The sequence below is a fragment of the Dermacentor andersoni genome, chromosome 2, assembly GCF_023375885.2.
Source record: "Dermacentor andersoni chromosome 2, qqDerAnde1_hic_scaffold, whole genome shotgun sequence".
Taxonomy (NCBI): Eukaryota; Metazoa; Arthropoda; class Arachnida; order Ixodida; family Ixodidae; genus Dermacentor; species Dermacentor andersoni.
Window position 1 is genome coordinate 129,073,690 of NC_092815.1, and position 23,341 is coordinate 129,097,030.

The following is a 23,341-nucleotide window of genomic DNA, read 5'->3' on the forward strand; positions in this document are numbered from 1 at the left end:
AATACGGCTCTCATAAAGTTTTGGTCGTAAATGTACAGCAACTACACGTGCTCAAGCCTTAAGGTGCCTCACGTATTTCTTATTCTTATTTCGCGGCCTCAGGCCAACGTGAGAAATAGCGCGTGTCATAAATTTAACGCGCGTCCCTACTCCAACGTCAGTGGTGCAATAACACGTTTCTGAAAAAATGAATAGAAAGGCTTAGCGCATGTTCTAAGCCATAATTTCAACTTGTATGTGATAATACTTTGATTGCAAAATTAGCGGTTGCATTTATTTTTTATAAATCTATAACGTAAAAGGTTTTGCAATATCCTAAATAGAAGACTTGGAGAAGAGTCGGATAAAGTGGAAACATTCGTCAATATGTAAACCACACTTCTGCGTAATTCGTATTACTTCAAGTATGCTAGGCCATAACGTGACGCCTAGTCACATATCAGTGTCCTTTAAATGATGGCGCATTTTCAGAACTATATAATAGTAATATCGGCGGCATGCATAAAATAATTCAGAATCGGTCGTATTTTTTTGTATTGCTTCACATGATACAGTTTAATTTCTAGTATATCATATACGCGCCCCTTCCTGCCCCCGACACCTGCAACAGTGCAAGTCAAAACCGACTCTCTAAATAATCGTCTTAACAATTGGATCTCACCAATATAGCTTGCATAGTGACCTTGTAACATATTACCCACTTAAAATATTAAACAGCTACCACGTCATCTCAGTTCTACCTTAGGGAAGCCGGGTTTAGGCAAGCTGCAGTCTATGCAGATTTTTTCCATTACCCCTTTCTTTCCTAGATATGAATAAAAATTTTATGTGTTAATTGATTAATCGATCGATATTACAGGCCTTAAAGAGATACTAAAGAGAAACGATAAATCAGTTAATGAGCATTTTCTTTCACCGTGTTCTCAGTAATTTTCCTGGAATAGGTAAGTTGTTGGGAGTGAGAATGAAAGTCAAAATCAGCGTTTTTCCAATTCACGCCGAAAGCCTACCGCCGGCAGGTGAATGTGACGTCACGAACATTAAAATACCTCTTCGTATTTTGACTATTTTGGCCTAATGAATGTTCTTGAAACTCACTAAATTTTGTACTTGGCTTCTGGAGAATACAATAGAATCCATCCTTACCTATGAGAAATGAACTGGGTGCTGCCACACGCCGTGAAAATCCGTGACGTCAATACGAGGTTGTGGCCAACCGTCTTTCACATTTACGTCTTTGCTGGCTCATCGATCCTCCTCTCACTGCAAGAGTGACTTTTTTTAGTATTGTAGAAAGCCAATCATCAACACAGCTCAAGGTATATCTTTCTGTTTAGTGTGCAATTTTTTCTAACGAAGCGGAATTGCGCCTGTAAAGCGTGCACTGCCGCATACACAATGGTATTGCGTCAGAACAAGCTTTACAGAGGTACGACGCTGTGTCCGCGTCGTACCTCTGTCTCTCGTCCCTTTTTGTGCGCTAAAAACGTAAAAGTTATGGAATATCAGCATTCCCAAACCTACACTCTTTCAAGCTTTACAACTTGCCCGGACAAGTTGTTTTAGCGCACAATTTACGTATATGCATGGACCTAGAAATAACTGTTCACCGCGGTGTTAATGCCAACTTCGGCACAAATTATAAGTTGCACAATGCTTAAAAAAATTGCAACCTGAAATAAATGTACATATCGCAGCAATAAAGCTGTGTTCGCCAACGTGCCTAAACAGCCAATTCAATATAGAAGATACCAGATTCCGCACATAATTCGGCAATGTTGAGTCAATAATCACTAAGCAACAGGAATTCCTATCCCTTCCCATGATCTGTTAACCCCAGACTAACCGACACAATGTTGACCGAGCAATGCTCATTTTGACGTTGTTGTGCATTGCTTAGCGGGTGTTGCCACGTCGTTTTTCTGCTTGCGGGCAAACGCATCCGCTGAGTGGCTGCTTGGTATATATGATACATTTTGAAAGTTTTGGTTCTTTGGCGCGTCATATGCATGAGTCAAGGGCAACCCACCTAAATACGTGGACTTCGGAAAATCAACATACACCGAAGACTGCGACGGCTCTCGTCCGGAGATTCAGGCTTGAACTGAGGCATACTGTGCGTGCATGCTTCAGGTGTGTGGAAGTTCGCAGCTGGCTCAGCGAAGCACTTTTGAGTACGGCATCGCAAATATCGGAGTCTATAAAAAGCTACAGAAATTCTGAGAATTTTCAACTAATGTGTAAGCATTGTTTGGTTGGGCTGTGACTTCGTTTTTGCTTATTTTTGCTTGCTTGCTTTTATTAGCTAATGCGCGTATACCCATGACCTTTCCGTTGGCAAAGAATGCTTGTGTTTCAATAGGCAATTGTCCAATTTCCTCGCCGCATCGTGCCCCTTCAATGCGATCGTATCAATTGAGCCGGAACGCTTGGCACGAGCGAGCCTCGACGGATCAGAACGGTCCAAAGGCATCACCAGCTGCCGCTGTAGCGCGTGAGGCGTTGCGTGAGGGGAGAGTGCATCGCCGTGACGCCTTGTCACCCTCGCTCTCGCAAGCCTGTTTTATGCGCGCGTTCCTTGTCCACGTAGGCTCTCGCCTGCGTTCTGACTGCGCCTCGGTAAGGCCTAATAAAACGCGCCAAGCGTCTGAAGGCGCTCACTTTCCTGCAAGGCGTTCATAACTAGGACAACCTTCAGCATCGTTCAATTGTACATTGGGCCAGCCGAAGATCCCAAGTTCGCCCACACCTAAATTTCAAGTTCACCAACCCCCAAAATTAAGTTGGTCTACCCCCAAATTTAAGTTGGCCCACCCCTAGATTTCAACTCGGCTCTTCTGCAAATTAACGTTGGCCCACCCCAAAACTTACCTTGGCCCGCCTCCCGATTTCAAGTGGGCCCACCCCCAAATTTTACTTAGCTCGCGTCCAACTTTCACGATGTCCCACCCCCAAACTTAAGTTAGCCCACTCGCCACCCTCAAATTTCGAGTTGGCTCACCGCTGAATTTCAGTTGGCCCACCTCAAATTTGAGTTGGCCCACTCCCTAATTTAGGTTGGCCCATCACGCATTTCACGTTGACCCAACCACAAATTTCAAGCTGGCTCACCTGCAAATTTCAAGTTGGCCCGCTCCCAAAGAGAAGTTGAACCAACCTCAAATTTCAGCTGGACCACCCCTACAATAAGCTTCTCCATGCATTTTCTAGGGAGCCCTGCGTATCTCTATGGGTACCCTCTTTATATTTTTATTCTTGCTTTAAATTGTTGCTTATCGCTTAAAAGCTACCAATCATCTACATTTAGACTATCACAACGAGTAAATGTTTTAACTTTGTAATTTACAAATTTTTGTACATACACAAGGCATTACACTTTTCATGTAACGGGAATGGAGACCTCGCCAAAGAATGCTTACGAATGGTCGGTTTCGAAGCCTTCAAGTGACGAAATAAAGTAGTGCTGACTTATCACTGTTGTCTTGGTTTAATTTCAATAACAAAATTAGCGGCTCCATATATTTTGATGCTACATGTAATTCCTTCATTGGTCTAATCAGCCACTTCAGTCATGATTTGAGCTTAAGTAAGATAAAAAGGAAAAAAAATGCGGACTAGACCAAGACAGGTTCCTGTCCTGTCTGTCTTGCTTTATTCTTTTTTTGCAACTTTCACCATGGAATTTAATGTGAGTCGTCGGGGGAACCCGCCTCGAGGCGCCCTATAGCTTGGCTTCATAAATCTCAGAGGTCATCATATATGCACTTCTTCAAGTAAACCACAACCGTAGCAGACCTTGTTCATCTAGAGCTACTTTTCAAGTTTAATTTTCAAAAGATTGTAAAAGATAGGTTTTTAGCAACAGGCAGGTGTCACAGACGTTTGATGTTTTTTTTGTTAGTGTTGTTATTTAGGGAAGAAAAATAAATCAGTGTTCATAAATTACCCCCCCCGCCCCCGCCTTGTGTTACCTGCAATAAATCATGTTATACTATACTATACTCCCTATACTCCCTATACTCACAAGCACACAAAAACAACGCGGCAGCGGTAGTAGTAAATAATCAAGAAGAATTAATCACAGGACTCACGGCCGAGGTGGCTAACATAACCGAGGCAGAGGAAATTGCTGTCGCACTGGCTGCGGAAGAAGGTTATAGAACAGGAATATCCCTCAATATTCTAAAAGATTCACAAGAGGCGTGCCGGAGCTATAGAAGAGGCAGAATTAGTAACACGGCGCTCAAGATCCTCGGCAGAGTTCCAATCACTGAGGGACAACCCACACATAACATTATCTGGATACCAAGCCACGCAGGGATCAGGGGCAACGAAGGGGCAGACAGCCTAGCTCGAGGGATGACCAGCCGAGCAGGAACGTCGACCGCCCCAGAGGGGCCACAGATCAACTGCGGGAACAGCTATTCAGAGCTATTAAACCTGTATAAGGGGCTAAGATATCAATATCCCCCACCACATCAAGCATTCACAAAGGAGGAGGCCGCAGGATGGCGGAGACTGCAAACGGGCTCCTTCCCAAACTTACTTATACTAAGTAGGATGTTCCCCACGCAGTATAGCGCAACCTGTCCGTGGTGTGGAGCTAAACCAACATTATACCACATTACATGGGAGTGTACAAGAAACCAGGCATTCCACAAACACAAAACACCAAGTGCGGAGCAATGGGAGAGCTGGCTTACCAGCCGCGAGCTAGAGGCTCAAAGAGCTCTAATAGCGCACGCGTGCGAGGCGGCCCGGCTCAGTGGAGCCCTGGACTAGGGGCCCATGCATGGCTGAAGAGGACCCAAGCTTCAAGAATGAAGACTTCGGCCTCGACCCGCTAAAACCTTAAAAGAGTCAATAAAGTTTTCCATTCCATTTCCATTCCATTCCATGTATGACAGATCCCATAGTTTTGCGACCTTAATACGGACGTCTAGGTAGGTACGATATTTAAAGTACTGAATTATTTTAAACCTCGAAATACTCGAACTAATCTGGAGTGCTCATGCATGCATTAAATTACACTATGTTCGTTGATGCATTGACATACTCAAAATCAGCGTCGTCACGGCATCCTCAGCATCTTCGCGCCTTAAGTATGCTCTCCCAGCCTTATTAGCGGCTCTGCCTCATATTATTGCATTGGTATTATACACATTACTGTCCCTGATGAAACGTATGCGCAGATGGGTTATTTCTCTGCGTCCTCATTTTATTCCTACGAATGCTAATCGGAAACACATATTCACTTCTTATTCGCCGTTTTTGGATATGTAGTGGTGGCACCGACAATTTAGATTGGTTATTAGTGACGCCTGTAGCTGAGATTTAGTGTCGTCATCAACTATCAATGGACGTGCGGTCAAGCTATTCGCCGAGCATTAACGCTAATGGTGCGGGGGGCATGTGTCACAGTTACAATGATGGCTCAGAAATATAAGCTCAAGCCAAATTATGGTTGACTATTTCATAAAAGAAGAAATCACATACCCACATGTGTTTCAACTTATACTTATGTGCAAACCACTTGTAAGCTTTCGATCGTTCTTTGTTTTAACTTAAAGGGGAAAGAAAGCTACGAAAGTGAAAATGAAATCAATCCCTACTTTTTGAATATCTACAAACATCAAATGAGCATCAGGGAATTAATATAGAGGAGGAAGATCTGCTCCTAAATTATTCTTCGCCGCTTTCGCATATTCAAAGGAAATCTCTAAACATTTAGCAGAGTGGCCCATAAACAAAACCAGGCGCACGAAAGAGTAGCACTTGTAAGAGGCAACGACATTGGCTTCTATATATCGTAAATCATCAATATCATCACAAAGCGAACTTGTTATATCATCATCATCATCATAAGCCTGGTAACGCCCACTGCAGGGCAAAGGCCTCTCCCATAATTCTCCAACTACCCCGGTCATGTACTAATTGTGGCCATGTCGTCCCTGCAAACTTCTCAATGTCATCCGCCCACCTAACTTTCCGCCGCCTCCTGCTACGCTTCCCTTCCCTTGGAATCCAGTCCGTAACCCTTAATGACCATCGATTAATCTTCCCTCCTCATTACATGCCCTGCCCATGCCCATTTCTTTTTCTTGATTTCAACTAAGATGTCATTAACTTGCGTTTGTTCCCTCACCCAATCTGCTTTTTTCTTATCCCTTAACGTTACACCCATCATTCTTCTTTCCATAGCTCGTTGCGTCGCCCTCAATTTAAGTAGAACCCTTTTCATAAGCCTCCAAGTTTCTGCCCCGTACGCGAGTACTGTTAAGACACCGCTGTTATACACTTTTCTCTTGAGGGATAATGGCAACCTGCTGTTCATGGTCTTAGAATGCCTGCCAAACGCACCCTAGCCCATTCTTATTCTTCTGATTATTTCCGTCTCATGATCTGGATCCGCGGTCACTACCTGCCCTAAGTAGATGTATTCCCTTACCACTTCCAGTGCCTCGCTACCTATTGTAAATTTCTGTTCTCTTCCGAGACTGTTAAACATTACTTTAGTTTTCTTCAGATTAATTTTTAGACCCACCTTTCTGCTTTGCCTCTCCAGATCAGCGAGCATGCATTGCAGTTGGTCCCCTGAGTTACTAAGCAAGGCAATATCATCAGCGAATCGCAAGTTACTAAGGTATTCTCCATTAACTATTATCCCTAATTCTTCCCAATCAAGATCTCTGAATACCTCCTGTAAACGCGCTGTGAATAGCATTGGAGAGATCGTATCTCCCTGCCTGACGCCTTTCTTTATTGGGATTTTGTTTCTTTCTTTATGGAGGACTACGATGGCTGTGAAGCTGCTATATATATCTTTCAGTATTTTTTACATACGGCTCGTCTACACCCTGATTCCGCAATGCCTCCATGACTGCTGAGCTTTCGACAGAGTCAAACGCTTTCTTGTAATCAATGAAAGCTATATATAGGGGTTGGTTTTATTCCGCAGATTTCTCTATCACCTCATTGATAGTGTGAATATGGTCTGTTGTTGAGTAGCCATTACGGAATCCATATTATACTTCATTATGTCAGCTGTCTTACGCTTGTTGATTAACTTCGAAAGTTCTGCCAGTTCTATTCTTGCTGTAGGGTTTGAGGCTTTCATACATTGGCGTTTCTTGATCAGATCTTTCGCCTCCTGCGATAGCTTACTGGTATCCCGTCTAACGGAGTTATCACCGACTTCTATTGCACACTCCTTAATGATGCCCAAAAGATTGTCGTTCATTGTTTCAACACTAAGGTCCTCTTCCTGAGTTAAAGCCGAATACCTGTTCTGTAGCTTGATCTGGAACTCCTCTATTTTCCCTCTTACCGCTAACTCATTGATCGGTTTCTTATGTACCAGTTTCTTCCGTTCCCTCCTCAGGTCTAGGCTAATTCGAGTTCTTACCATCCTATGGTCATTGCAGCGCACCTTGCCGTGCATTTGTTCTATGAATCTGGGAAATTAACTGGCTAATGGCGTTAGTGGTAAAATGAGAGCTCTTCGAAAATATGCAATATGTACTGCCTACAATTTGAACAACACTAGAGTTCACTGCGTGATGGTTCGAGCCCTTTCTTTCTTGAATTTATTTCCGGTTCAAAGGCAGCTAGAACAGGCTCACAACCACATTGTTCGTAAACTCAGCACGTATTGCGAGAAAAAGAATGAGCATTTATGTGAGGTCACAACTAGGAACTTTAGTGATGATGCGATGGTAACAAAGTATCTTGCTTCATTACGAAATGAAACCTTCTTTTACGTTTGATTTGATATTGAATGTACTATTCAGGCTTTATGGCGGAGCCATGGACGATGAAATTCACCTTTTTTATGGTGAAACTGCACAACAATCGAAATTTGTCCGAACTGACGATATTCTAATTGCCTTTGTTTATTCATACCTTGCTATAAATGTGCGGGTACGCCGTAGCAGCTAGTGGCCTTCTGTCTGAAGAGTTCACTGTGGTCCGCTTGAAGATACTGACTCTGCTGTCTTTTGAAAGTGGGAGTGACAATATTTCGCGAATCTTCGACTGCTTTGTCAACGCTGTATGGAACGTAATGAATTTACTGTCATACACGTTAGTTCCATCATTATTTGTTAAACCTCCGCGTTACGTTCAATTCATTATGACAGCAAATACGAATTGAGGCCTAACGCAATAGTATTTAAACGTGCCAAAGGTAACATCTGGATGTGTTCGGAAAAGGGGCCTGAACGGCATAGGAGAAAACTTACCGCTTGCCAAACACGTCACGTGACGACAGTTGAAGTATCTGATGGAATATTCGGTAGCTGACAGGCGTCGCCACCACATAACTGCAAGAAAAAAGAGAAGTATTCATTATTAAGCAAAAAATACCCGAGTAATTGTTCTGCATGCCTGAAAAATAATTTTCCCAAGCAAAGTTAGGCTCTTTCTAAGGTATTATCTTTTTTACAACGCGGACAGCCCTGCGACATGCCGTTCTGCAAATTGCTTTGAGAAATAGGTATTTCTCGAAGGGAAACCTCAACAATATAAAAACTATAACAGCCATGAACGTGTATACAATCTGTTCTGAACAATAGATGTTAGAAGGAAAAAAAGCAGCAGGAAAAGGTAGCAATAGTACCGAGCCAAAGGAGGTCCTTCGTTGTGCATGTCATGGAAGCAGTCTAGGGATTTTCCAGCCTGGCTCTAAGAAATTCTGCATATTCAATGCACTCAAGGATGCCTGGAACAACTTGTTTGACGGGCCCAGGACGCCTGCGACGCATCCGACAAAGATGAATTCTCTGGAAGCTCCGACGAAGATGCAGTTTGTGACATCGACTAGCGAAATTTAGTAGCCGAGCATAGGGTAAAAAAGGTGTGTCCCCCTCAAACGTTCTTTTTTTTTTCCAATATACACGCATCAACCTACAGTCGAATTCTTCTTTTTTTATTTACTTCTCAGAGAGTTCAATATATAGGGCTCGACCTGCAATCGTGTTTCACCTATACATTCGAGTAAATACGTTGTCCATATTTTAATAGACCACCTTTCTTTGGCTGCTCCGAACAGCATAGCACCTATCGTCAACGTTATGGTAACGTTATCTGCGTTTGCTTTCGACGATAACTACTCTGAGAAAAATTCGCCCACGCAAATCCGTGAGCACAAAACGCGACAGCTGCGCGCGGGGCTTCCTCGCCTCTTGAACGAGCGGCCGTTGCTGCGTAAGCTTGTAAGGATGTTCTGTGCTAAGTGTGCAGCCATCTCTTAATCGCGATGTCGGGTTGTGTCCTTCCAGAACAGCTTTCTTTTTTCCTCTGCCGTGACTCTCTAACCGAGTAGTTAATTTTCCGAGTACAACAATGCTGTTTCTCGCTGGAACATCTCCGGAATCGTAGTTCACTCCGTTTCAATGTTTGGGCGGCGCTACCCTTTGGATGATCACGGCTCCCTTGAGTTTCCCGCAAGCGATAAAGACAAGGCATTCAACGCCCACCTTCTCGCCTCAGCCGGCAAGCGCGTGCGTACAAATGGCGTATATCGTTGCCGGTCGCCAGTGTCCTTGTTTGGGCGTTTTTGTTATCTTTCTTTTTCTTCGGCTTATAGCCGAGGGTACAAATAGAAAGATGAGCGAGAGGACTGAATAGAGAACGCGACGGGGCGCTCGCGCAGAGCTCATGCATATTTGAAAAGCGGGCTCAGGTGGCACGTGGAAGCCCCGCGTACTCCAGAAAAAGGACTTACGTGCGCAGTTTGGTCGCACTGAAGAAAAAAAGGAAAAGAAATGAAACGAATGAAGACGTGTTGAATAAATTAGAAGAGGAAAAAAAAATGCAGAGAAAGAGCAGGTGTTGCTCCTGACAATGGCGAGATTCCTAAAGCTGGCAGGAACGCGCTTGCTACTCGACGAAGCGATTCCGCCCTGCATTGACCGCGATAGCCAGGCTTGTCGGCTCTTGTTCAAAGCAGGAGGGGGGGTGGGGGGGGCGTAAGCTCTGGGACCGGAAGCTCTTAGGGGATGAAAAAAAAAGGGAGTCGTAATAAATGTAGTCTTTTTATTTACTACGCAGTACTTGTTTTGTGTGCAACGCGACTCTGCCATTTCTCCATTCTTTACTCCACAATTTATTTCTTTTTTTCCCAGGCCTTTACTTCACGTCTCTTCTTGCTTCTTTATTCTGAACACTCGACAACGTAGCGTCGAGCCCTTTCTGCTCTCTCACGCATCGCTGATCCCTGTTAGGTTCCGAAGTAGCCTCGCAGCTCTCCTAGAAAAATGAATTCGAATCTCGTAGAACGAAGGGAACACTGCTGAAACGTAATCCAGAGGCGAATATGTGACCTGCTGTGGTCAATTTGGCACAGTATTTCTGAATTCGTATATAAAAAAAAATATGCAGCAGGTAGTAAACCTCTGGTCCGGGCCTTTGAAACGGCCACTGTGCGGTATTTGTTCGCAATCACTTTTCCATGCTCATGTTCTGCGCAAATGCGTTAAGAGCTCTATTCCGGCTTGGACAGTTATGTTTGAGAGAAAACTCGGACGTGAAAACCATAATGGGGTGAAGGTCATAGATCTAAGAGAAAGGTATATATAATGGAATGAGCAAACAGTTTAACCTAGAGAACTCAGCCCGTAGGTTCTATGTCGGAATAATCATTTCTTTGTAAACAGTCGGTTCACTGTTTTTCTTCATGTTTTCTTGTCCTAGATGCGCTTTTATTATTACTCCTGATCCATGAGCTGCAAACAAGCGTTCTGAGGCCCGTGTTTGTCCTAAAACACAAATTAGATTATTCGTGGATGATTATTTATTTTTGGCAAATTACTTGTGTTCGCATATAAGTTGAGTTGAATTATAATATGGATAATTTTCTAGGTGGTCCACCAATTTTGGAGAAGCAACTGGCACCATTTGAACCTTTTTCTCGTTAATTTACAGTCTAGCAGGCTCAAATGCAATATATATATATATATATATATATATATATATATATATATATATATATATATATATATATATATATATATATATATATATATATATATATAGAGAGAGAGAGAGAGAGAGAGAGAGAAAGTAATTAGGAGGTGGAAACACAGGCGAAAATACCTTTAGCTTACTGACACTGCGGCTTCATGCACGGCTTCCACTATTAATGAACACTATTTAGTACTTCCATGAGGAGCTACTAACCATGCGCACCAACTCATCACTCTGCGTTTAATCCCTTCTTTAAAAGTGCATTTCGAGGTGAACGACCCCACACAACAAACTAACAACGCGATACGAACACGCGTGTGCCACACCACGTAAGCTTTTACGAGGAGACTGCACACAGCCAGGTGGCAAAGCCGTTCTTCAGGAATACATAGGCCGCACCCGCACGGAAACGTTAGCCGTGAAAGATGTTCCCCACGAGAGACGCGTACGAGCGGTTAAACGTCTTCCCGCAGCACAGTTATGAGGCAGCCGTGGTACCGTGGAGGGCGGTGTGTAACCCGACGCCCGCCCTCCCAAAGGTCGTCGCGCAAGGGTGGAACGTCTGTAGTTTGCGCGATAACTGCTCGCCGATCATCATGCGCTACTACCGGGGTTTCTTAGCATAATGGCCAGGATTGAAGCGCTCGGAACTACTGAATTACGCATTAGGGCCGTGGCCCCATAACGGGAAAAATAAAGAAAATTATATAAAAATAATAAAAGGGAGAGAGACTAGTCACGTTTCGTGTAGATTGCTTCTCGCTACATATTTTTTTTATTCTTATTTCCGCGGGACGTTAACGGAGCGTCAGCGCTTCGAGAGGCAATTTGCGAGGCGCAGTTTCAATGACACGCTCAGTTGGTCAATGCAGTGACTCCTGTAACGGGACGTTTCAGAAATGGGCCTAAGAGGTAGTAGTCATGAGCATTAACTTTACTGCTGCCATGAACGGTCGCTTTCTTTTTTCCGCGTGTAATTTTTAGGAAGCGTGGGCGTTATTGCCCTGGTTAATACACGCTACCAGCATCGTCGTCCTCCAGATTTTTTTAAATGTTTTCATACGTTGTAGATACAGCAACAAACGCAAATGAATTATCGAGCCAATAAAACTTCTATAATATATATATATATACATATATATATATATATATGCGTGCGTGCGTGCGTGCGTGCGTGCGTGCGTGCGTGCGTGCGCGCGTGTGCGTGCGCGTGCGTGCGCGTGCGTGTGCGTGTGCGTGTGCGTGTGCGTGTGCGTGTGCGCGTGTGTGTGTGTGTGTGTGTGTGTGTGTGTGTGTGTGTGTGTGTGTGTGTGTGTTTATGAAGCCAATCATGGCTTCAATCGATGACCAAGAATCAAGACCGCATGAATTCTAAAGAAACCGTAGTGTATGTCCTACGAGTGGCTTTTATTTATACTTCTTGCTTTGTAACTTGCACCACAGACTGTGAGAACTTCACAGGAATGTTAAGTATGTTAAGTTTTATTCGGATGTATTACATTGCCAGCTATATATCCGTTTTCATATTCATTTTTTTTCACGCAGTGCATAGCTTATAACTTGTATTAAAAGAAAGGATACTGCTAAAGAAAGCAAAGCATCCAAAATTGTGGTCCTGTTTCCGTAATATCACCTTGCAGAGAGGTGCATTTCTCATCAAAATAACGTCGGTCTCTAATTGCTGCCGGAAACGCTTTTATTCTAACGTGACTGAAGCAGCAGAACATTGTAAGTGCAAGTAAAGGTGCCCTTAGAAATGTGAACAAGTGAATGTTGCTTTTTTTTTATAAAGGTAGATTGGGTCATGTATTTTCGTGTGTGTCTTTGAAAATTAACGGGACATCTGTATATATGGGATTGAGGACGTACAAAGCATGAGGAATCACTTCAAGTGAGCTGTTGCTAAGAAGCCTCTGAACACTACTCGCCCAGTGAACAGGAAGCTCCTCCTGAAGAAAACGCACCGCTGCCGTTCTTTCGCTAGCTTTTGACGCAAAGCAGTACAGAGCGTTCCTTCAGGCTTCAGAAACGTTGCCAGTTACCTCCGCGATTGCTCTTCCGTGTTCTTAAATGGTGTGAGTAAGTTTATTACATCGTTTTCCTAAACAAAAGCAATACTTATGCCTCATGCAGAACTGTGGCTCCACACTACCTTATCAGGTTCCTCATATATTCATAAACGATTGATTGCAGGACAAGAAACACATGATTTCTGCCTCATTCTATGTAAAAATTCTAATAATTATAAATGGATTCCCATTCGCTTTCTTCCATAGCGAAATTATGAGAACAGAAACGTGAATAACAAATGTGCTGAGACCGTTGACAAAGGGAGGGCAAGAAGCTGAACGTTTCTAGAAAGCTATCGGAAGTATTACAGGAGTGATGTGGGTAGGGGATGGGGGGGGGGGGGGGGGGGCTTCGCTTGAAGGCGTGTATTCATTGCAATGACAGTACTTTTGTTTCGGTGGGTTTTTAGTTTCAATGCGCAATTCCATAGCGATCAGAGCTATTAATCAGCTCATCAGGTAGCAGTACAATATGTGTAGATACAAGCAGACTTGTCATACCCCTCGCGTCGCCAAAGGCGTGAACGCAGCTTTGACAGAATAACTGTAGACTTTCAGATCCAACAAGGGCTCTCGCCTAACGACGCGTTCATGTCAAAGAGCTACATTAGCTCTCGTTTTACGGTGAGTTAAAGGAACCAGGTCTCCAGCCAAGGCTTGCATGGGAAGCAATAAGGCGGTATGTTTCCGGTCGCCGAGCTCCTCCAATGTAAGAAGTTGATGTAATCGATGCCGCTCTGTTTCAATGGTGCGCTGGATGAGCGTCACCTTAAGGTGGTCATAGGGGCGGTCGTAGAACGTAGAAGATCGCGAATCATCGCAGCAGTGGTAGGTGGAAGCGCTCCAACGACGTGGTCGAACATGGTAAACTGCCAACTCAGGCGGTGGTGACGGAAGAAGGACTCGATGGTAAGGCACCAAAGTTCCGAGTGCGACAACCAGAACTCCGGTAGTTAGAGAGCGGACACCTCGGGATCGTGGGGTAGTGGTGTTGACGGCAGTAGTTGATCGGGAGAATACGAGCCATGACTGACTGGATCGAGGGCGGACTTCGAAGACAGCGGGGCTCTAGCTCCTTGCTGCGGTATGCCCAGCGAAGCGGCTAAGGCCCCTGGAGCTGAGAGCAATGAAGCGGAGTCACCAATTTGTGGGTGAAGAAAAACCGCACAGACGCTGGTGCCTGATGTCCACAAATATTTTTTGCCGAGCCCGCTCAATGAGACGCAAGCCTGACTGCGCGGATTCAACTGCTCGAGCACCGTCAGCATGCTGGGCGTCTCCTCGCCGCATTTGTGACCGGACCATTGTGGCACGTAGTAGTGCGCTACAGTTTCATCAAACGTTATGGAAACAATGCTGGATGCGGTCCTCAAGCCTCAGGCATTGGCATACCGCGTTTGTGTGACGTCATGAAGTTTTTTTTCATTGTCTTCACGCCTTTTACTCATCTGCATTTTCTGGCTCTATCTGTCCTACTTTCCCTTCTTTTCTCGTGGAATGGCAAGTGAGAAGCAGATACTTCCGCCTCACCTCTCCCACCTTTTAAACAATAAAGTCTCTCTTGTATCCAGATACCTTTCGCCCTGCTGAGTGCCAGCCACCTGCCCGCACCATTCTTCACTCGAGAAGCATCATTCATCACCATAGCCCTCGTGCTATTGCTGCGTAGGCGTCTCCCTGTTGACATTCACCTGAACTGGAGTCTACATTTCATCATGGCTAGAGAACTGTATCTTGGTGAGTACATCGCATAATAAGATGACGGCACAGCAAAGCGGGAAATGTGGCACACCTTAATCTAATTTATCCTTGACAAAACGACGATAGAAAATTCAATTACAGCGATGGCTGTAGGACACTCGAAAAGCAGTCAAAGCGACAGTCGCAATACACTTGAAGAGACATTCATAGCGACAAACAAAAGACGCTACAAAATATGCTCTAAATTACAATCACAGTGACAATACCAGTGAGAAATTCATGGTATACATTTAATGAACGCTTCGGTCATATACATAGATTTAACATGTGCACTGTACATGCATGTACAGCAGAGGGGAGTTCCAAATGTTTTCGATGGCGCAGCCACAGCAGAACTTATCTAACATTTTCAAACTTGCACATGTGGGTCATGAAAGACAGCGATATCGCACGCAAAGCGCTTAGATGACGCGGCCAATAGAAGCATTAAGATTAACATATTGCAGGCAGCTCTTGGCCCACACTGGTAATATTTCTATGTTTGTAGGAAGGCAATAAACAAAACAAAGATAAACTTATTGTTCCTGTAATATCGTTTTGTAAAGGCGGCGTGAACACGCACGTATTATGAAAGTATGAAGGCCTCCACTATGTGAGAGACAGAGATCGGCTTTAAATGTTCAGTTTCCATGCCACCAACAGAGAGATTATGCTGAATCATACTTTTTTTAGAAATTAGAGGTTAAGCACGGCACTATATCTTGTTTATATCGACATGCATGACGTGTGACGTACTTATGCTGCTTTCGATAAATATGTGGGGCACATGGTATAGTAGAAGCTTCGAAACACTTTATGCACATCGGAAGGATTTGCTTCCAGCACATCCTTCCGTCTCTCTATCTCGCACATACGAGATAGAGAGATCGTCTCTAATCCACATACGTACATAAACACACACACACACACGCACACACACACACACACACACACAAACACACACACACGCACGCACGCACGCGCACACACACCCCCACTCACGCACGCACATACAGGCACGCAAGCACAGACACCTGTTTTACCATTTTAGCACCTGAGAAATGGTTATACTAGCTTTGGCCCTCTCAGAAGATCGATTTAAAAATAGCCCTGCTAGTCACACCTGACGCGTAGGAAAACAGGCACATCTCGAGGGGGCCTAGGACGTTTGCTACCACGGTATAGGGCAAATAACCACAACTTCAGGCTAGTTAGCAAGTTCATAGTGCAGGGTCAGCTTGTAATTAACATAGATTAGCCAGCAACCCCTGCGCGCACAGAAAGAGAGACAACTATGTCGTAACAAACGTGTTTCTCGTTTGCAGCAACTGCGTCGTGCTGCATGCATGGTGTTAATAAAATATTCCTTCTTGGAGGTGCTTGGCAAAAGCGCTGTAAATGACAAGCGCAAAACAGAAGAGATGACGAGTACAACATAGTGTTGCTTCGTACCGTTGTACTAAATTACTGGTCGCGAGCCATTGAAAGCAGCCTGCGAAATATAGGATGCTCTCACACGCTCCCCGGTGCAAATGACAGCGACGCTGCTCCAGAGGCAGCAATTGAAAGAAAACGTTTTCGCCAGCCTAGCACCCTTCCGATTTTTTGGTGGAATGCGTTTATACTATCGCACTCTGTTACTGACGTTAAATAAGTACAGCGGCAGGCTCATGAAAGAGGAGTAACTTCGAAGCACTTATGCAGCCAACAAGTCTACCTAGTAACGTTAATATTTTATAGATCGGAATAGGCAACAGAATTTAGGCTGAAGACAGTTACATTAGGCAAAATGCTCCTGCGCGGATTTAACAATACTCGCCAGGGCATTTAAATGCCTTAAAAACATGTAAACAGAGAATAAAGACAAGACATGGGGGCCCACGTACTTGATTCTCCAGAAAGAAACCACAGTCCCGTTCCAAGGGCAAATCATTGGCAGGGATAGCAATTTATTTACACAAAGTAAGGGTTCTAGTTCTATGGATAGCACAAATTAAAGATTCGCTTACTAACTAAACAAAAGTGGTGTTTGAGACACGTGAACAGTGTTCACTCCATGACCACGGGCGCTCGCGGTTACGACGCTGCATCGGCGAGGAGCCCCCGAAACGGGGAGCGCCCGTGTTTATCCCGAAGAGGACGTCCCATGCTGTCGTTCCTTTCATTAGTTCAGCTGCGCAGCGCCTCTGAAACTTGGCAGATTACGGCACCTCCAGCCCTAGGTGTGCAAAAAAAAAAAATAAAAAATGAAGACAGCACGCACCAACCTTCTCGGATCGCAGTTGCAACAAATGACGTGACCTCTAACCCATGCCGCGCTGGCCGTACACGTGCCGTCACACTCGGATAGCACCTTGGATGTCTGCATAATCGCTATCGCAATAAAACGGTAAAGTGAATTGCGTGAAGCCTGTACAGCTAACAAGTAATTATCTGAAAAAGGGTGTCGATCGCTTCCAAGATCCGTAATTGCCAAAGATAAGCGCAGCGTGAAAGCCTCCTGTGTTCGCTTTGAAAGGTTTGTTGCGTCTCGCTGTTTAATTTACCGCAGTTTTTTCGCACGCATAAACAAAAGCGTAATTGTTATGGACACTAAAAATTATTGGAACTACAGCTCGAGAAAGTGCGCAGATACCACTACGGCGATTAACCGTATTATCTTCATGTACGGTCTTACGGTTCGCAAGCCATAGGCGTTGGTATGTTTTATGATACCTGATCATCGCAAACAAAGTGCGCTACCATAAACATAGAGAAAAGACCCGACAGATTAGAACACATGGTGTTCTCGTAAAACGTAACTAATTTAATTTGCAGCGCTGGGCACCCCAGCGTGTAGTTTATTTCAGCCTGCAGTTGTTACGCAATGCGACAACATGTGGGGAAAGCGAAGGAAACCATGCATAATATTGTGCGGGGTGTAGATTGCGTTATAGGGGTACGAGGAGGAGAAGATGCAGGGTGAAATGAGCGCATGTGCTAGTCTTACACAACGCTCATGGTAGCTAGTCCTAGAGGGGTGGTTCTGGTGGGACCGACCCCTAGCAGACGCACGTGAGCTAATTGCCGTAGCAGAGTAGAAGGACGAAGTTAGGTCACTGCAGTGTCAGTTTCACGACACCATTTCCGCTTGTTTATGCTTGGTAACGGACGTGAAACGTGCGGAAAGCAAATTGCGGACGAGAAAGAAATTCTACTGGTGCGTGACGTCACTCTGCCACTGTAGGTATTGTATTTGCTACATTCGCCAGGCGTAGTGTCACTCAAAGTAAAACAAGTCTACCGCGTCAAATATGAAGTACGGATTAGGATCATATTATACCACCAATGCGCAGCTTGCTCCACTGAAGAGAAGAAGAACATTTGTAGAATAGATGCTTCTTTCATCGAAGGATGTTGTTATAGATGCACATGATTCATCTAGTAATTTGCGAAATGCCACTACTAAAACAAAAAAGAAAATTATACTTTCGCTGATGTAGGGAACTCCTACCCGCTCATACATAAGAGTAGCGAAGCTGTATGATGGAGTTCTCGCACCCTACGAAGCCGGTGGGTTTGGTTTGCCACTGTGGTATGATTTCGTTGCAATCAAGCGCTTCACTATATTTCGTTCAGCTCATCCGCTATACCCTAGGCCATGCAAGAAGTTTACTATATGCGGTGAACTCGTTCGTAATACTAGGCCTTGTGCCCGCCTTAAGAAACTACCAGAAATCTGATTCACTCTGTGCAAACACTTCGGCCTGTTTGATGCAAGTACGACGCTATCATCTAAGTATTTTCATGCGTTTTACTGTAACCGATCTAAGTACTCATATGCGCTTCTTTATATCCGACAGATTTAACTGTGTGCTGCGCTAGATCTACAGGTTAAATGATCCAGTATATTCTGTTCAAGTAAATTTTTTTCAAGATATTTATTGAAACACTTCATTATATACAGTCTACCGGTTCGTTATACTCGAAGCCTTGTGCATGCTTTAAGAAACAACTGGAAATCGGCCCACGACTTCGTTATATACAGGCCTAGTATACGTGTACTCCTAACTATTCGCGTTATCTGACACATGTTCCTGTACGCTGCACCGGGTCTACTACTCGGGCCCCGCTCTCTACAATGCGCACATGTCTCCTCGATACCAACTGTACCGCCGCACACGCGCAAAAGCCTTGAAGAATTGTCCCCGTACAGCTACGCTGTAAAATATTCGCTTGAAGCCAATAGTTGGACATCATAGCCTGGTCATTTCATAACGCTAGTAAAGCTTTCATAGTTTTACTTGCGCGCATGCGCAATTCCGCGGGCATATTTCTTAAAAATCTTAAGGGGCGCTCAGATACCGCATATAATGAATTACCTGCTAATTATTACATTTTTTCTTTTTCAATTGCGATATTCCGGCATCGTTGCAATCCGTCGATGTACGAAGCGCAGCTATTTTCAGGCTTTTCGGCATAGCGTTTGGCAGCGTTTCCACGCCACCAAACATCTGGCTTCCGTTTTGGCTACAAGTTCAGATCATTAAGCTATAGCGAAGGCGGGCACCGAGCTCCAAGGGCGTCCTCATCGATCTGAAAAGCGCACGATTGAGTTGGCCTTTCATTTAGGCCGCACTACTGGCAAGGAACTGTGACAGCTTGCATGTTGCAATAAGGCGTTCGCTTTCTCTCTGGCGATCCCTGCAGCCCCGCCTCTCCAGCCAGCATACACTCTGCGCGCAATTTAACGAAACGGACCGGATCGGCACTGTGCTCAAAGTGCCGTTATTTCGAAATGCGATAGGTAATCGTGAGGGCCGTTCTACTCAGTCAACTTCCCGTGAAAGGAACAGTAAAACGAAGCAATACTTTATAACGATAAAGTATTATTCTAATATTGTATTTCGCAGTACGGAGTTCAGTGTACTATAAATAAAGAAAGAGAGGACAAAATTTCGTAACTTATATTTCTTGCCGCGATCCCAGTGCTGGTACGCCAGGAGATTAAAATTAATCTAAATCCGGCCGATACAGCGAGACTCTCATCGTGGTTTTCGCACGTAAAAGCCTTGAAGGTCATTTATATTTATTAACTGCAACAAGATTTCGGACAGCCTCTGTTCGGATAGCGAATATACATAGAGGAATCCGTGCCATATTTTATATTTGAAGTAGGAGTGAATGTGGCACGAAAAGCCCAGAAAAATAAACATTCTTTTGGTACAATATAAAAAAAAAACGCATGCCACCTTTGCCACTCGACCACAATCACGCAGAACCTATATAAGGTTGAGAACTAGCGCTGCTCCTCGGAATGACCACCTGCAATAGACGGCACCTGCAACGCTCCGAACCTCTCCAAATGGATGGGCCGTAATTTGCAAAACGTCCGCCGACCACCATGTGTCCTGTGCTATGGAGCTGCGTAAAATTTGTTAAGGAGGCAATCGGACAACTATACCGGCCCTGTAGGTTTTCCACGATTGTTTGAGATGTTTGTGCTAATGATGTATAACCAATTCAGCTAAAATGAAATTTTCACGCGGTAGGCCTTTAGGAAGGCCCTGCGACTACGCAGGTCGAGCAGGTATATGTGCAGCCCTCAGAAAAATTTACAATTTCACGGGGGCTTCGTCCGACATGCCGATTCGCGGAGCGCACCCATGAGGTTAGCGAGGGCAGGCGCATGCCCACAAAGCGTATACTCTTGTCCGAGCGTCGGGTGCTAGGCTATATTCAGGGTAGCTGCACGCATCCCCTGCAGCTCATCATTTTTTCTGTTTCTCCACTGTTGCTTTGTATTCTCTTCGTGTACAGATTTTATGCTCTGTTGATATCTGCATTTGCGAAATTATTGTTCTTTTTTATGTGTGCGCGCGTGTGTATGTGTTCAGGTGTGTGTGGGCTTGCGCTATTTTTCCAGGGCACTGTTTTGCCGAGTGTGCCAGTACCAAGACCCTCGAGGTCGTTTCTGGGCACGTTAACATACACCTTTGACTGACTGACTGATTGATTGATTGATTATTGAGCTCAGTAGACCACATCTGTTTATTCGGGGCTTTTGATAACAACACTTTATATCCTGAAATAGTATCTGTCATTATATACGTTGTCTGCTTCAGAGAGGGAGAGAAAGCAAGGACAGGAAAGGCAGGGAGGTCAACCAGGAGAGCACCCAGTTTGCTACCCTACACTGGGGGCGGGAGCTTAAAGTCTAGAATGTACGAATGGAGCTCCTACTAGACCAGAATCCTTTAATAATAGCCTAGTGCAGTCCTGCTTAGATCACATATCGGTCAGAGCTCCCAACTGTTCATTTAGGTCATGTACTATTCTAAAAAGGTTGGCTGACCACTACGTTGTAGCATGCCGTCTTGCATTACCGCACGCGTCTGGAACGCCGTCGGTCGGAACTGCATTTTTGCAGCGCAAATGCCTTTCCACTTATATGACCAGTCCAAGCGTGATAATAAAGAAAAAAAAATTATGGGGTTTTACGTGCCAAAACCACTTTCTGATTATGAGGCACGCCGTAGTGGAGGACTCCGGAAATTTCGACCACCTGGGGTTCTTTAACGTGCACCTAAATCTAAGCACACGGGTGTTTTCGCATTTCGCCCCCATCGAAATGTGGCCGCCATGGCCGGGATTCGATCCCGCGACCTCGTGCTCAGCAGCCCAACACCATAGCCACTGAGCAACTACGGCGGGTTCCAAGCGTGATAATCATGTGGTTTCGTTACCTTGTCCCTATACATTACCTACCCAAGCTTGATAATCGTATCGCTTCGTTTGACTGGGCATCCTTAAGCAAAGACGGTTTAATGGGCAAAGTGTAAGAAAGGTTCTGTACACAATTCAAAACTTTTGATTTACGCTGCACACGGTTCTTAGCTAAACCGATAAGAAAGGGTCACTACAGGATGAACACAGATTCTTGCTTCTATTTCGTATCAAGAAACCTTGTGGAAACGCTGCAAAATAAATCCGAGAAAGGAAGCGCTGTGATTAAAATACAAGTCGACAGAGCTGTTGCTCTTCTTCATGGCGCCAGGCGCCTTTACTTTTATTTAATAAATTTCAGCAATCTTCAAATAATTTAAGCAAAACTTTGTCTTTGGTAAATGATCTCAGAGGGGTGAGTTCCAGTAAGCTGTCTGTTTTTTATTCTTTTCAGCAACCTCCCACAGCAGTGGCTGATGCTTTTAGCAGGCGTTTTGTAAGAGCGTCCCAAAGAGCCGTCTTTCTATCCACAAACACTCGGTCGTTAACAAAATCCATATCTGCGTTAGTTTTTCTTCCAAGAATTTAGAGGAGTTATCTGGAAGGAATTCTTTCCCGTTTTCGTCCTGACAGTGCCTCTGAATATGATTGAATATCATTACACATCATCCAAAGGAATTTCAATGTGCTGTCAGACATAATCTTTGATAAACTGAAAGGTCTTTCTTCTTTTTTTTTTTGAAGGTTGCGAAAATCTGGAATGCCTAAAAACTGCGGTTGTAGTACCACTACACAAGTCAGGGAAGAAAAATAAGAGAAGAAACTGTCGGGCAATTTCTACCTTAAGGTTATTGTGCAGGCCTTGTTTATTGGCGTAGTACTGTTGCACTGCTTCAGGAATTTTCAGATGAACTGTTCTCGACATTCGATCCGAAACTTTTCATGTAGGCTCTTTTCTTGGATGTAGCGAAAGCGTTTGACACTCCGACCCACCAAATATTAAGTGTATATTTTGGTATTTCGTGGGCTTTGTTACAATATTCTCGAGAATTACTTGATCAGTCGGTTTCAAGTGGTCTCTACCGATGAAAAGGGCGTTTTCAGTTCTAAGTCGTCACCTGAATTCTGGTGAATAATAATAATAATAATAATAACAATAAGAATAATAATAATAATAATAATTATTATTATAATTATTATTATTATTATTATTATTATTATTATTATTATTATTATTATTATTATTATTATTATTATTATTATTATTATTATTATTATTATTATTACAGTTGAAAGGTACAAATTGGCATTGCAGGGTGTCATGAACGGAGGATAAAGAAGAATCGCCATTACCTGTGCTTTATTATCTCGCAATAAAATCTCAGTGCACGAACGTTTCTGCGACGCACCCCCTCTAAATTGTGTCACGACCTTATTCGCAGCAGACAAATGCCCCCAGCCGCTGAACATACTGTAAATATTCAAAGATTATGTTGTTCTAATGGGTTACATCGTACAATGTATGCAAGCTAAACAACAGTTGTGAAAGCTGCGCATAGCTGAGTTATTTGTTTTTATTTTCTTTTTGCCTACCTCGACTATAAAGGCGTGCTCAGCCGCGAAGCTACTTTGCTCGAGCTTGCCTTTTCACTGCACGCATAATGCGGGAACTTGAGTTATCAGTGTAATTACGAGAAAGCTGTTAGTCGATATGACGTCGACACACAAGCGGAAGTGAAAGCTCAGCCCGTTTTCGCCTCCACCCCCCTCCAACTTCCCCGTACTTCCCCGCTCGTTTGACCAAATCCAACCTTTTAATTTTTTTTATCCGTTTAATCTTGCGTTCAGGTGTTTGCACTACG

The 23,341-nt window shown here is 44.1% G+C and overlaps 1 protein-coding gene across 2 annotated transcripts in view; it reads right to left on the bottom strand.

Moving 5' to 3' along the window:
* 5-HT1B (5-hydroxytryptamine (serotonin) receptor 1B) overlaps window positions 1-23,341 on the bottom strand; it is a 332,668-nt gene that overhangs the window by 255,216 nt on the left and 54,111 nt on the right. Inside the window, exon 2 of one of the 2 annotated variants that reach the window (XM_072286540.1) lies at window positions 8,241-8,321. The exons of the other annotated variant lie outside the window; for it this stretch is intronic. The gene's annotated coding sequence lies outside the window, so the exon portion shown is untranslated. The remainder of the gene's footprint in view (window positions 1-8,240; window positions 8,322-23,341) is intronic. 2 annotated transcript variants of the gene reach the window in all.